The sequence below is a fragment of the Sciurus vulgaris genome, assembly GCF_902686455.1.
Source record: "Sciurus vulgaris genome assembly, chromosome: X".
NCBI classification, from domain to species: domain Eukaryota; kingdom Metazoa; phylum Chordata; class Mammalia; order Rodentia; family Sciuridae; genus Sciurus; species Sciurus vulgaris.
This window is the reverse complement of record NC_136471.1, coordinates 10,873,025-10,888,340: the sequence shown is the minus strand read 5'-3', so window position 1 is coordinate 10,888,340 and position 15,316 is coordinate 10,873,025.

Below are 15,316 nucleotides of genomic sequence, written 5' to 3'. Positions count from 1 at the left end.
ACAAATAGGAAGACATTTCATGTTCATGGATTGGAAAACAATATTGTTAAAAGATCTATAATACCCAAAGTAATCTATAAATTCAATGCAATATCTGTCTAAATTCAATGCCATTTTTACAAGAATGGGAAAAAATTCTAAATTCGTGTGAAACCACAAAAGACTCTAAGTAGTAAAAACAATCTTGAGAAAGATGAGCAATGCCAGAGGTATCACACTGCTTGACATCAAAATATACTACAAAGCTACAATAATCAAAAAAGTATGGTACTGGTATAAAGGCAGACACACAAGACCAATATAACAGACTAGAAAAGCCAGCAATCTTCACATATATGGTCAGCTTATCTTTGACAAAGTTGTAAAGAATGATGGGGAAAGTATCCTTCAAAAAATGGTGTAGGGGAAACCGAATGCTCACATACAAAAGAACTAAATTAGACTCTTATTTTATACCACACTCCAAAACCAACTCAAAATGGACAAAAGATTTAATATAAAACATGAAACTCCTAGAAGAAGATTTTTGGGAAAAGTTCCCTGACATTAGTCTTGGCAATTATTTTTTTGAAATGACACCAAAAGCACAGGCAATAATAGTCAAAATAGACAAGTGGGACTATATCAATTTAAAAAGCTTCTGCACAAGAAAGAAGACAATTAACACAGGTGAAAAGGAAACTTACAAAATGGAAGAAAATGTTTGTGAACCATATGTTTATAACAGGTTAATTTCCTATATGTATAAAGAACTCCTACAACTCAATAGTAAAACAAAACAAACAAAAACAAAAACCAACTAATGATTAACAAACATTCTAAAGACCTGAATGGACCTTTCTCCAAATTAGACATACCAATGGACAACAGATGTAAGAAAATATGCTCAGTGTTAGTAATCATCAGGAAAAGGCAAATTGAAAACAAAATGTGAGCTAGGATATACAAGTGATCCATGAATATATGCAAAAGTGTTCAACATCTCTAGTAATAAGAGAAATGCAAATCAAAACCACCCTCAGATTTCATCCCACCCCAATTAGAATGGCGATTATCAAGAATACGAGCAACAACAGGTGTTGGCGAGGATGTGGGGAAAAAAGTACACTCATACATTGCTGGTGGGGCTGCAAATTGGTGCAGCCACTCTGGAAAGCAGTGTGGAGATTCCTCAGAAAACTTGGAATGGAACCACCATTTGACCCAGCTATCCCACTCCTTGGCCTATACCCAAAGGAATTAAAATCAGCATACTACAGTGATGCAGCCACATCAATGTTCATAGCTGCTCAATTCACCATAGCCAGATTGTGGAACCAACCTAGATGCCCGTCAGTTGATGAATGGATAAAGAAACTGTGGCATATATATATATACAATGGAATATTACTCTGCCATGAAGAAGAATAAAATTATGGCATTTGCAGGAAACTGGATGAAATTGGAGAATACCATGCTAAGTGAGATAAGCCAATCTCAAAAAACCAATGGACGAATGTTTTCTCTGATAAGTGGATGCTGATACATAATGGGGGTGGGGTGGAGAGGGGGTAAGGGAGGAATGGAAGAACTTTGGATTGTGTAGAGGGACCTGAGAGGAGAGGAGGGGGCAGGGGGAAGGAAAGATGGTGGAATGAGACAAACATCATTACCCTATGTACATTATGATTACACGAATGGTGTGACTGTACATTGTATACAACTGGAGAAATGAAAAATGGTACCCTATTTGTGTACAATGAATCAAAATGCATTTTGGTGTCAGGTATAACTAAATAGAGCAAACAATAAAATGTGAGCTAGTATTGATGGCACAGACATGTAATCCCAGCAATTTGGGAGGCTGAGTTAGGAGGATTACAAATTCAAGGCTAGTCTCAACAACTTAGTGAGGCCCTAAGCAATTTAGTGAACTCTATCTCAAAATAAAAAATAAAAAGGGCTGGGAATGTGGCTTAGTAGTAAAGTACCTCTGGGTTCAATCCCCAGTACCGAAAACAAAAAACAAATGAAAAGGCAAAAAAACAAAACCAAAATATCATGTCTTCACACATTAAGATGCTTACTATAAAAAAGACAAGTGTTCATGAGGAAGATATAAAATTGAAATGTTTGTGCACTGTTGACTGGAATACAAAGTGGTACAGCTGCTATTTCAGTTCTCAAAAATTAAAATTAAAACTGCAGTATGACCCTACAATCCAAATTCTGGGCATTTATCAAAAATATGAAATCTGTATCTCAGAAAGAGATTTGCATTTCCATGTTCCTTGCAGTATTCTGCACCATATTCAAGAGGTGGAAACACCCTTTCTTGTCCTCTTGGTTAAGGTTAGATTAGAATGTGGAAATAACCTAAATTTCCATGAACAGATGAATAGATAAACTCACTGTGGTGAACACATACAAAAAACATTACACTACTTTCCAAAAACAAGGAAATCCTGCCACAAAATGATAGCATGGATGATCTTGGAGGACATTATGCTATGTAGAAGACAATCGTTGAACCAATACTATGTGATTCTTTACATGAGAAATTTAATTTTATCCAACTTATGAAAGCAGAGTGTAGTTTGATGGTTGCCAGAGATTGGGGAGAGGGAAAATAGGGAGTTGTTATTCAAGGAGAGTTAATATTTAAGTTTGTTATTTTCTAGGAATAATTTCTAGAGGTCTGATATACAACATTGTGCCTGTAGTCAACAATATTCTATGATACACTCGAAATTCTAAGAGGTCAGATGTAATGATAAGTATTCTTACACAATAATTTTTAAAATTCTATCATAATAGCTGAAAAACAATTTGTCCTGTGAGCAAGGAGGATGTTTTGATCTGCCAGGATCATAGATGCCCAGTGTGAAAAATTGAGACCACCAGGGAATGTATCAAGGAGTTCCAATGACAATCATTATGGTCTCAACAGTAACACAGAAACTTGGACCGTACTTCGTCTTTTATTTACTTTTTTTTCAGTCATGTATTAAGTGAAGTGAAATTTACGATTTCATCACACTCATCATGATGAAGTAAACTCTGAATCAGGTCAGATTCTGAAAATCCAAGCACAATGTGAAAAAAAATGCTAAGAATAATGAGTAAAATCACACTAATAAACTCACTCATCCCTGAGCTAGCCCAGAGTAGGACTCTGTAATCATTGACTTGCATCATTATTAGAGAGCACTTACAAGGTAAGCTGGGAAGGAGTCAAGCTAAATTAATCAATTAGTTGTTTTGTCTATAGAAAATGAAACAACCAACTGGGTTACCATATCACTAAATATAAAGAATCCATGGTGCCAGAAAGAGAGTCTACTAGAAGACTAGAATTCTCTAAAGTTGTTGAGTTTTTTTTCTCGTAGTTGGAACTACCAGACCTATTAGATAAAAATGTTCATTTTTCTCTGGTATGGGAATTTTGTGGAAGTTATTAGCCTCTTTGATATGCTGGAACTTACTTGAGTTGGACAATTCAGTAGATTTATTCACTCTTGTTTTTTAGCCCCCTTCCTATGGAGAGACAGCAAAAAGGAAGAAAAAGATCCATCACTAGAAGGAGAAAGGCATTAGCCACACTTGACCTTTCCAGTGTTATAACACTGTTTTCTAGGCCCACAAAGGCAATGTCTCTGTTGGGTAGATGACAGCAGCTCAGGGTGTTGCCAGACTGCATGCAACGTGCCTACTAGTAAAAAATGGAAGAAAAACCAAAGGAACAAGCAACTAACTGTATGTGAACATATTAGATCACGCCAAAAGAGTCTCAAGTGTTTTTAGTGAACAGGTATGGAAGTTGAAGGCAGAAGTAGAGTGAGAGAAGAAAAATCCGGTTCCATCTTTTAGTAAAAATATAACACAGAGTGATTTTTTTTTCTCAGTTTGATTCTTCTACAATAATGTCCACTGACTTTTTAAAATCCAAGTCCTTTATAGTCAATCTGCTTCCAAATTAATCTTGCTCCCTTTTTCTGAACTTCTCCTCCCAAGAAAAACTAAATTCAGTGTCCCCCTGAAATTTCTTATTTTTTTTTTAGTATGTAGAGTAGGCAGTAATGTTTAATGTTAGAAAATTTTCCTAACATTTATCTTTCTTCCTGCCTTAAAAATATGGCTGTCCTATCCTGGGCTGTCATAGAGGAGACCGTGACTGTAAACTAATTTTGAGTCTTAGCAATAGTAATAGGCAAATCCACACATTCAAGGGAATAAGAAGGAAGGACAGTCATTACTGACCACAGCATGGCAAGTGATGGAGCACTTTGCAAAAATGGTTTTCACTGAAGATTTGGCAACGCTTTTGAAATTAACATGACAAAGGGCATAGCAATTATTTCTGGACCCTCCCTTCTAAAATATAAAAAAAGCAAATATAGAACTTCAGAGGAGTGAAACAGCAAGGGTGGATAACACCATACAGCTTCACCAAATCATTTGGACCTCTCCTCTCCCCTGTCCCTTCAGCCCAAGTTCCTACACCAGGCTGCCTCCTCACCACTTTACTTTAAACACTGAGATTTTACCTTTGTCTGCTGCATCCTCGTGAAGGAGGGGACCATTTATTGGGGACTCTCCTGCCCAAATCCATTTCCCATGGGGCATGATTGACTTCCTATCAATGAAAGACCCATGTGAAGCAGGATGGGGTACACAGGGCATCCTCCCTAAGGAGCATGGCTTTATTTTTGCCAGTTTTATTTTGAATCCACTGGAGATAAAAATGGAGCCTGTAGTTAGAGTGGGCTTATTCTCTCCACTCTGTTGATGTTTGACCCATAGTGCTCTACCATTTGACACCCACATGCAACTGAGTAGACCACCCAGCCTGCTGCTTGCTTTCTAAGAGGAGCCCAGAACCACACTCCAAATGCTAGCTCTGGTCTCAGAAAGGTGAGAACTCATCAGACCCTCCTTCCTCAAATAGCAGAGCAGCCACACACAGAAAAAGAAAATGAAAACTGATTTTCTTTGTAGAGAAAGAGGAAAAAGGGGAAAGGGAAGCAAAGAAAGAAATAGGTGCTCTCCTTTTTACCTAAAACCAGAGGCTGGGGCAAATTGGAAAACATAAAGAGCCCGTATAGAAATCGCTAGGAGGACGCAGGGACTTTTGCCTTGAATGGAATTGTTGACAGCTCTTACAAAAATGCTGCAATACTTAATTCTTTCAAACCTGAGATGCCTGCGAAGAATTAGAACAACACAAATCCCCGCAACAAAGGCTGCACTTGAGCGTAGCAGAGCACACCCACCAATAGGAGTAGGAGTAATGCATTTCCAGCTCTGCTTTCAAGGTTTCAAAACAATAACCCCAAACTCCCTCAAGGGCCTTGCTAAGCTAGAAGGAAATACAAACCCTGTACTTGATTGAGAAAGCACCTTGACTTCAGTCCTTTCTAATTCAGATTGGAAAAAAACATAACCAGAAATACATGCCAGTGTATGAGTCAGGCTAATTTTGTGATACAAAGTTAAGATTTTTGCGTAAATAATCCCTACCTTCCGTGTTGAGAGAAACATCACCAGCATAAACTATCTAAAGTGCAGTATCTTTGCAGAAGGGAAAGCCTAGTTCTCTTTTGTCTTTCCAAGCAAATATTTCAGCACCTGCAATGGTAGTATTTATTCACTCATATGTGCTTATTTAGCTGTTATGCAGCAATATCCATACTGGCAGGCCAGGTGCTGGCACTGGGCATCCTGAATTGAGACATACCTGACCATTGTCCTTAAGAGAAGTGAAAGTAAGGTGGGCGTGGTGTAACACACACCTGTAATTCTAATGATTTGGGAGGGAGACCGAGGCAGGAGGATCAGGAGTTTGAGGCTAGCCTCACAGCTTAGCAAGATCCTATCTCAGGATAATAAATAAAAAGGGCTGGGGATATGGCTCAGTAGTAATGTGCCCCTGGATTCAATCCCCACTACCTAAAAAAAAAAATATGTATATATATATATATATATATATATGAATGAATGAAATTAAAAACTCATCTAGGCTTAGGTAAGGTGATACTTTATTCAAAAGAATTATTAAGATAGAGGGGAAAAAAAGACTTGCAGCAGAGGAAGAGGGCCTATTGCAACAGGGAGAAGCATCCAATATGAAACCTGTAGTGTCCCTATGTTCAGTCAGGAAGAGCTTTTCTTTTACAGGGAAGAATAAACAAGGCTGGAAAGAATGGGGTGTTTGAAAGTAGGGTGAAAAAGGGTGGCTGATTGGACAGAGGTCTGAGAACACTTTACCCTTAAACTCAGTCTTTAAGGAGGGCTGGCTCAGGTTGAGGGCAGGTCAAAGTTTAGGGATCTGAGGAAGAAAAAGAAGCCTGACAAATGTTGGTCAAGTCAAGTTAGTGGACATTTGTTCCAGTTTGTCAGCAGGAACAAACATTTCTGTTAATCATTCATGAGACAAAGAATGACAATTTTCAGGGTATATATCTAGCCTTGTCATAGGTATTTATGGGAGAGTCTTAGCCCTGTCATCTGGAGAAGATTGGTTCTTTGTTGGAAAACTCATTCCAGGGGGCACCAAATGGGTGGGAGAAGTTTTTCTTAATTATCACTCTTTTCTAGAAGCAATGGGCTCAAGTCAATTTACACACTGTCAAGGGAAAATACATGTACATGAACAATTAAGAAATTATCCAAATCCAGGTTTTATGGAGAATTGTTTAAAGAACTTTGAAAATACAAAGGAGAACCCATTAAGTAAGTCGAGCCATGGGTCACGAAAACTTCCCATTGTAAGAGGATTTTACGGAAAGATGGTTGTAAGCTGGAAGAGCGCCTTCTCTCCTGCAGTTCTTCTATTACCCACTCAGAAACCTTCACCCACATACCCTGTAGCCATGACACTCAAATAAGAACTGTTGACTTCTTACAGTTTTACTCATCTGACAAAATTATTAAGCCCCTACTTCTTGCCAGGTGTTCATCTAATTACTAGGAATATAAAACAAATAAATCATGTGAACAGTCCTACTCTTTTGAACTTTATAATTTAGAGGAGGAAGATGGGCAATAATAAACATAATGAATAAATAAGTAAATTTTACAGTGCACTAGAAGGGGGCATTCAGAGCAGGGTAAGGAGGGGATGTGAAGTGCAAGGTCAGGTTGCAATTTGCAATCGGGCTGTCAGGTTAGGATTCACTGAGAAGGTATGTTTTGAGCTAAAACCTAAGGGATCTAAGGAATGAATCAGGAGGCTTTCTGAAGGAAGAGTGTTCCAGGCGTGAGGGACTGAATGGACCAGGAAACTGAAATGTACCTGACATGTATGAAGAATGGCAAGAAAGCCAGCAGAACTGGAACACCGTGAGTGAGGTAGAAAGTGATAGGGGATAAGGTCAGATCAGTAATGGAGCTTAGATTGTGCTGGGCCTTCTACGAATTTCAGCTCTTGGTTTTTTTGAAAGAAATGTGGAATCACTAGAGCGTTTTGAAAAGTGAAGTAACATGACCTATCATGGATTATTTTGAAGAATCCTTTGCTTATTATGTTGAGAACAGATTGAAGAGGTACAAAAGAAAGAGTAAGGAGAGCAGTTTTAGGATGACTACATTACCTAAAAGCGAGATAATGATGCTTTAGACCCCGATGATAGCTATGGATTGGTGGAGAGTGGAAACTTCTGGGTATATATTGAAGGTAGAATTCACAGAATGCATGGATGGATTGGTCTGAGACAGAAGAGTAACAGAAGAGGAAAAAATAGAAAGAAATAGAGATGTAAGTTGGAGAGAGATGCTTGATAGCATCTGTGGTTTCAGTTATGTCATGGTCAACTAACTATACTCTTTCTAATGGTTTTCTAAGATACCTTAAAATATTTTCTAGAAACTTCCTCTTTTTTCGGAGCTAATTCACATTGGGTTTTTGTCTCCCGCTATCAGAAGAAGCTTTAAAACTGCCTACGTGTCCAAAATCAATTCTCACTAACCTTTTATATACTGTGCCTCTCACGTATTCAAGACACTTCCTGCTATATGCCTTTGCTTAGGCTGTGTCCTCCACACTCTATGCCATCTATAAAAACCCCACCGATTTTTTAGGGCTTAGATATATAATGATGTTCTCCACTGCTGATTTCTAAGGTGAATATAAACTCTCACAATTTCTTCTTTGCTCTGTGGCATTTAACTATTTCTAAAACACACACACACACACACACACACACACATTTATATGTGTTTACCTATATATATCTCTATATATGCTTATCTCTATATATGTCTTATATTCACTGGGCTGTAAGATCTATGTTGACAGGAACCATATCATCCACATCTGTGAATATGGGACTTGTACATATTTATTTCTTGAATGAATGAACTCCTTCATCCCATAGTTTATCTTCATTCAAGCCATGTTGCCATGTCTATATTATTGATCACCTTGTTTCTAATACTTCAAGTCATCACTGGCTCTCATTTCTCCCTTCTCTTTCCATCCTTTCATTTGTCTTTCTGTTTGTTTCTCCTCTCATATTTCAAGTCCATATCACCTGTCATCTATATCTGTGTTTCTCAAGCTTTTATTCCACCCCCGTAAACAGGAATGTGATACTCCTATTGGCAACAACAGCTATAGAAAATTATTATTCAGCAATAGACATTCCCTCCTTTTACACTCCCATGGCAAGGATATTTTCCCTACTCCATTGATGTTAGGCTTGCCTACGTAGCTGCTTTGGTCAGTAACATGATGCAAGCAGAGGCTTGGTATGTTCTCTTTTGATCAAGCTTGCCTTCTTGTGTTTCTGACATTGCTAGGAAAAGAGCTACTCCTGGGTAGCCAACTGGTCCCAGAAAAATGAGAGACACATAAAAATAACAACACTAAACCTGCAATTTGGAGACTAATCAGCCTAGACCAGCCAACCCACATGCCTGCAGTCAAAGTATGGTCTCTGTTATGACCCATAGACCCATCACCTTAAGCAACTGACTTGTGATGTATGCTGTTGAGTTTGGAGGCAGATTTTATCCTGCAAAACTTGAATAATAATGTTCTAATTTTCTAATTACTTTACTAACATCCTAATTATCTTTTTGCCTTCAAAATTCTCTTGCCAATATTCAGAGTACCAGATTCACCTTCCTAAAATGAAAGTGTTTACATCATGTCTCTCTCTTCTCAAAATCTTTAACTTCTTAGCATGGCATCCAAAATCTTTAACAACCTCTCTCTAAATTCTCTCTCTCAGACTTCATCTGCTATAATATTCATTAATATGCTTATTGATTCAATTATATCTGTTCACTACATACTAAGCACCAGGTACTAGGCTAGGCATAGTACACACAACAGTAACAGAATATGGATCCTGTGCTCTAGAAGCTCATAGTTTATTTGGGGAGACAGATAAGAAAACATGCAATTTTAATACAAGGTAGAATGAGCTGAAAGAGGGGTTAGCACAGATACTGTAGGGGTGTACAGGAGGGTTTTACTGGGGAAGATGGCAAGTAAGCTGAGATCTAAGATAGCAATAGAGGTAAACCTGGCCAAAAGAGGAACGAAGAGTGTTTTAGGCAATGAAATGCAGCTGTCCTGTCCAAAAGCTTGGGGATAAGGGAACATGGCACTTTAATTAAATTAATTCATATAATTACAACCATTTAGTTTAATTGACCACATAAAATATTAAGGAAGAGAGGAAAACAATTGTATAAGTTAAGGCTGGGGAGAGCAGCAAAGGTTCAGCCATTTTGGGTCTGCATACCTTGGTAAAGGGTTTACATTTCATTGGAGCTACATAGCATAGCAGAGAAATGTCTGGACTCTGTAATCAGAATTTGTGGTATTTTTTTTCTGGCTCTGTCATTTATTAATGTGTAACCTTGGACAAATTTTTAAATCTCCTTTTTTTTCTATTTCTGAGTCTGTAAATTGGGACAATTGTACTTCATTCAACAAAAAGTTGCTAGAAGAAAAATTCTTTGATAGTTGACCTTGATAACAATATTTTATACACGATACCAAAAGCTCAGACAACAAAGGGATAAATAAAGAAGTGGGACTACATTAAATCAAAGCATTTCCAGCAAAGGAATAATTAACAAAATGAAAAGGCATCCTATCGATTAGGAAAAATTATTTGGAAACCATTTATCTGATAAAGGGTTAATATCCAGAAATACACAAACTGAACCCCAAATGCTAATAACCTGATTAAAAATGGACAGAGAAGCAATATAGGCATTTTTTCTAAAGAAGACATAAAAATTTCCAATATGGAAAGGAACTTAATAATTAACAATCATCAGGAAGATACAAATCAAAACCACAATGAGCACCTCACACCTGTTAGGATGACTAACTACTGTTAAGGAAAGAGATAAAAAAGTGTTGGCAAGGGGTGAAGAAACAGGAACCTTTTGTGCAATGTTAGTGAGAATGTAGATGGGTGAAGCCATTATGGAAAACAGCTTGGAGGGTCCTCAAAAAATTAAAAATAGAACTACCACAAGACACAGCAATCCCTTTGCTGGGTATATACTCAGGGAAATAAAATCAGGACCTATGCAGATATCTGTGTTGCTAAGTTCACTGCAGCATTATTCACCATATCCAAGACATGGACATACCTAAGAGTGGATGGATGAATGGATAAAGAAATTGTGGAATAATGTTAAGTGAAATAAACCAGACACTTAATGCAGACAATTACTGCATAATATCTTTTATACATGGAATCTAAGGAAAGTTGAATACAGACAAACAGAAAGATCCTTGGTTACCAGGAGTAGTGGGTGGGAATATGAAGGAGTAGGTCAAAGAGTGCAGAATGCAGTTATATAAGATGAATAATTCTAGAGCTCTGATGTACAGTTATGGTCAATAATTTCATATACTGAATAATTTCTAAGAGAATAGATTTTGTGAACCCTTTACCACAAAGGCAAAGAAAGGAAACTATTGAAGGTGATGGATAGATTAAGTAACTTGATGGTAGCAACCATTTCAATATGTATAAGTAAATCAAAACATCTTATAGTACACCTTAAATATATAGAATAAAAGAACAACAATCTGAGGTTCGACAAATACCAAAAAAATGGGGAAAAAAGAATTAACGCATGGGAAGTGCTTAGAAAAGTGACTGGCAGGTAATAAGCACTCGACAAATGAAAATGATTTTTACTATTTTTATCTTATTCTGAAGGCAGTGGGAAGTCACGGAAGGGGCTTGAGTGTGATTTGAAGTTTAAGATGACTGTGGCTGATTTGTGTGGAAAATTAATGGGAGAGTGTGACAGCAGAGCAGGGAGAGCAGCTGGATGGCTTTAGTAGAGGTCCAAGAGAGCCCAATATGGTGGCAATGAGATGGAAAGGAGAAAACTGGGAGAGAATCCTCTGTCATCGTTGACGTGGGGTGAAGACTAGGGAGGGGCTCACATGATGAACAGAATTCTAACTGGAGCATCCAGGCAGCTGAGAGGCTGATCACTAGTATGTCATAGACTACAAGACTGTTCTGTGCAGGGAGAATGATGATGTCAGTCTGACATTACTGAGCTCGAGGTCCCTGTGAGTCTTGCAAGTGGACATGACAGACAATCAGTGAGGATGTCACACAGAAGGAACATGCTCCAGCCACACCGAACCACCCCAACTCCTGAGAACACCAAACCACCCCCTCAACCCTTCTCTGCTTTTACACTAACAGACCTATCAGTGGGGACTTCCCTCTCTGCTTATCAAAATTCAAACAATCCTTGGAAAGTTAGGTCCCAATGCACCTCTGTCCTAAAGCCTTTCTTGCTTCTCATAACTGAGCACCTGTTCATGCAGCATGTTGACTTTATACTACGGCATTGAGAACGTGATGTTCTGGTATTGAATCATTTTCATACCTACCATCTCCACTGGGTTTTATACTCTCTGGGAACTGGGACTTGGTCCAACTGTTCTGCCTCTTTCAGCACCCAGCTCAGAGAAAACACATAGTAGGCATTCAATGAATATTGATTAATCTGACTTTAAGGAACACACACTTTATTTGGATATGTTGCCATGGCAGAGTACGGTGAGAGTGGAGTTTTCCTGGCAGAATTTGCTCCAATTCAAAGCTCACAGCAAACAGCTGAAGCTTCCAGATTCCTGTTTATTCCTCATCCCTGGAGGGACAGGACCACTAAACATAAGACCTCTCAAAAAGCACTGGAGTTGGGTGAGCTTTCCCTGTAGCCCACATATGCTGCCTTCTGGTGCTGATGTGGGGTGCTCACTTCCACCTCCTGAGCTTGGTAAGTTCCCGCTGCTGGCTTTGCTGCTTCCTTGTCTCCCCTGTGGAATCTCAGAGTCTTCCCTGTACTGATCTGTTGCTTCTGCTTTGGCCAGTGTTCTGCTCCTGATCTTTGTCTGTCATTTCTCAGAGCATTCCTTCTCTCTGTGCAGTTTTTGTCTGAAATTTTGTCTCCTGTTATGGCATGAAGTCTCACAGCTGTTCTCACATCTGTTTTGTATGTGATCCAAGCAGAGTAGGCACCAGAAAAGCCTGGTTAGAGAGCAATTGGTTGTCTCAGCAACACTGGACATGGACAGTCACTGACTCCTTCTTTTAATGCTTTTTTCTCTTTGCTCCTAGGACCCCAGAGCTTCCTGGTTTCCCCTTGAGCTATAGAGTTACATTTTTGGTTTTTGAGTTTTCTCTTTCAAATCATCTGCATAGCAGAGATTCCCACAATTTAATATAAATAATAATAAGCTAGGAAGCTTTAAAATGTACATTCGAGGGCTCTGCTCACAGAGATTCAGGGAGGGGTCAGTCACAACAAATACCCTGAGTGATTCTGATGCAGAAGTTGCACAGCAGAGATGACACTGATAAACAAACCCCTAAAGCATCTGCACTCATTGCCAGGCATTGTTTTCTCATTCTGGGGCTTCCTTTCATGACCTAAGTGTCAGTGATGATTCTCATTTCCATCTGTTGCCTAAATTAATCTGAGGAGCTCCTGTCCAACAGTCAGTCACCTACCTGACAACTGAAGACTCAACCATTTCAAATCTAACATGTCCAAAATGAAATACTTCCTTGATATCTACCCCCAATGGTCACCTCTACCCTAGGGTTAATAACATCTTCATCAGCCCAAATATGTGACAGCTCTGGCATCCTTGATCCTCATATCCAGAGAATCTACATTTAAAACAGAAATCACAACCAAATACTTTCTTTATTTTAACTAGGTTGCCTTCATCTTTTTTCAGTACTACTGTAAGTTTCCTTACTTGTTTCCCTACTTAAACTCTTTTTGCTCCATTTAGTCCAGCTTCCATATAACAGCCAGAAGTGAATCCTAAACAAACTTAATCATGTTACCTCAATGCTTTTGAAACCTTCATTCACTTCCCAAAGCACATGAAAAACTCGTACCAGGCTTTCTATGATTTGGCCTTGGAGTCAGCGCCTATGGCCTGTAGGCCAAATTCATCTCCCAGCCTGTTTTTGCCAATAAAGTGTTATTAAAAACACAATCACACACATTCATTTCCTCACAGTCTGAACTTTTATACTACAAGGGCTGAGTTGTCTAGTTGCAACAAAGACGGTATGGTCTGCAAAACTCCAATAGTTGCTACTTTCCCTTTGTAGAAAAGGTATGCAAACCACTGGTCTCCTTCTTGCCGACTATATCAGCACCACATCACATGCTCATTCCCACATTGGAGTTCTCCCTCAATCTCATTGTGCCTTCTGCAATCCCAATGATCAGCAACTAATTTTGACTCCTCTTTCAAGATGTTAATTTAAATGTCATTTTCATAGGAGAACCTTACATGATTGACCCACCCTTCCCTTCTCCCAGTCCAATATGAACAAGGTTGAACAAATAAAAACCACTAAGGGGGTTTAATATGGGACTTCCTGAAAGTAGGTTTAAGTTAGTATCGTTCCCCATTGATCTGAGCTAGACGCAGCTGCCTCCTAGTCCACTGTTTCTCAAGGGCCTGAAATGCCAACGTTCATTCTACTAATGTACTCTCCTCCCTTACTCTTTGATATCCTCTTAAAAATGCAAATATTTCTGAGAAAACTGACATATTTAGCAAGCATGTGGACTAGCTGCATGTTAATATGCTATATGAATGTGAATTAGGAAGAAAAACTAAACAAAAGCACAGTTTTAATGGGAGTGTGGGCAAGTGTTCCCTGTCACAAGAGAAGATGTTTGAGTGGGGAGCTAAGGGGTTGCACAGACATTAGGCAGCATGAAGTGGCAGGATCAGTGGACATGTGAGATGAAGGAGGGCAGAGGGTCAGTATGTTCTGCTATGATAGACCCCATACAGTAAAAGGAACCAGTGAGTGCATAGTAGCCATGTTTCATGAGGTTCTAGCTAATGATACTGCATTTAAAAGAAAAAAAGAAAACCTCAGAATTTCACTTAGAGTCATCATAGATATGCCCAGAATCTTTAAAAATGTACAATGCCCCCAAAGCAAGCTAACGAAAACACTTGAGGTCTGATTTTCTTTTCTTTCCTTTCCTTTTAAAGAAAACTTTCTGTCTATGTGGAATGAAATTCAAATAAATATTTCTGAGAATGCCTTTTTTTCATAATTCATCTTCAGGTGGATTCTTAAATAGTCTGTTGGGCTGAAACCTGAGATGCAATTCTCTGAAATAAATTTCAATCCTACCTAATTGAGGGTAAATTATAAAAAACCAACCCAATTCCAATTAGTGAAGATGATAGTACAGTAAACTAACCTTTGTGGTTTGTTTGCCAGGCTCAAGAAATCACCCCAAAGTTGAAAGTGAGGATTGAAATAATAAATACAAGCATGTCTTATCCTTTCTAGTGTGAGGTTGTTACTAGAGTGCCATCTTCAGTGCAATGTACAAAGGTAGTTGTTTTTTTCCCTTTATAAAATATTAAACATGAGTGAGTCTTCTTTTGGGAATGCTGACACTTAAAAACGTTATAAATCAGGGAGAATTCTACTATATTTCTCATCTAACATGAAGCCTAATATCTAGTGTTTTGGGGTTACTGATTTGTAATACTAATATGTAGTGAATATCACCTGTTAGTATATAAATACAATAGATCAAGTATTTAATTAAACATTGAGGGCAAAACACATGATAGTTTTGTCTTGAATGATTTTGGTATTTACATTAGAGAATCCTTAATATCTTAGCATTAAAAATGTCCTCCAAGATCATCTCATCGAAACCTGCATTCAAATACATTTTCTTGAATGAATCCATCTTCCTTGCTAGAACCACTCTCACTTTAGACACTCCCATGGTTAAAGAAGCCTATATTTTATATCTCATTCATTCAAGTTAT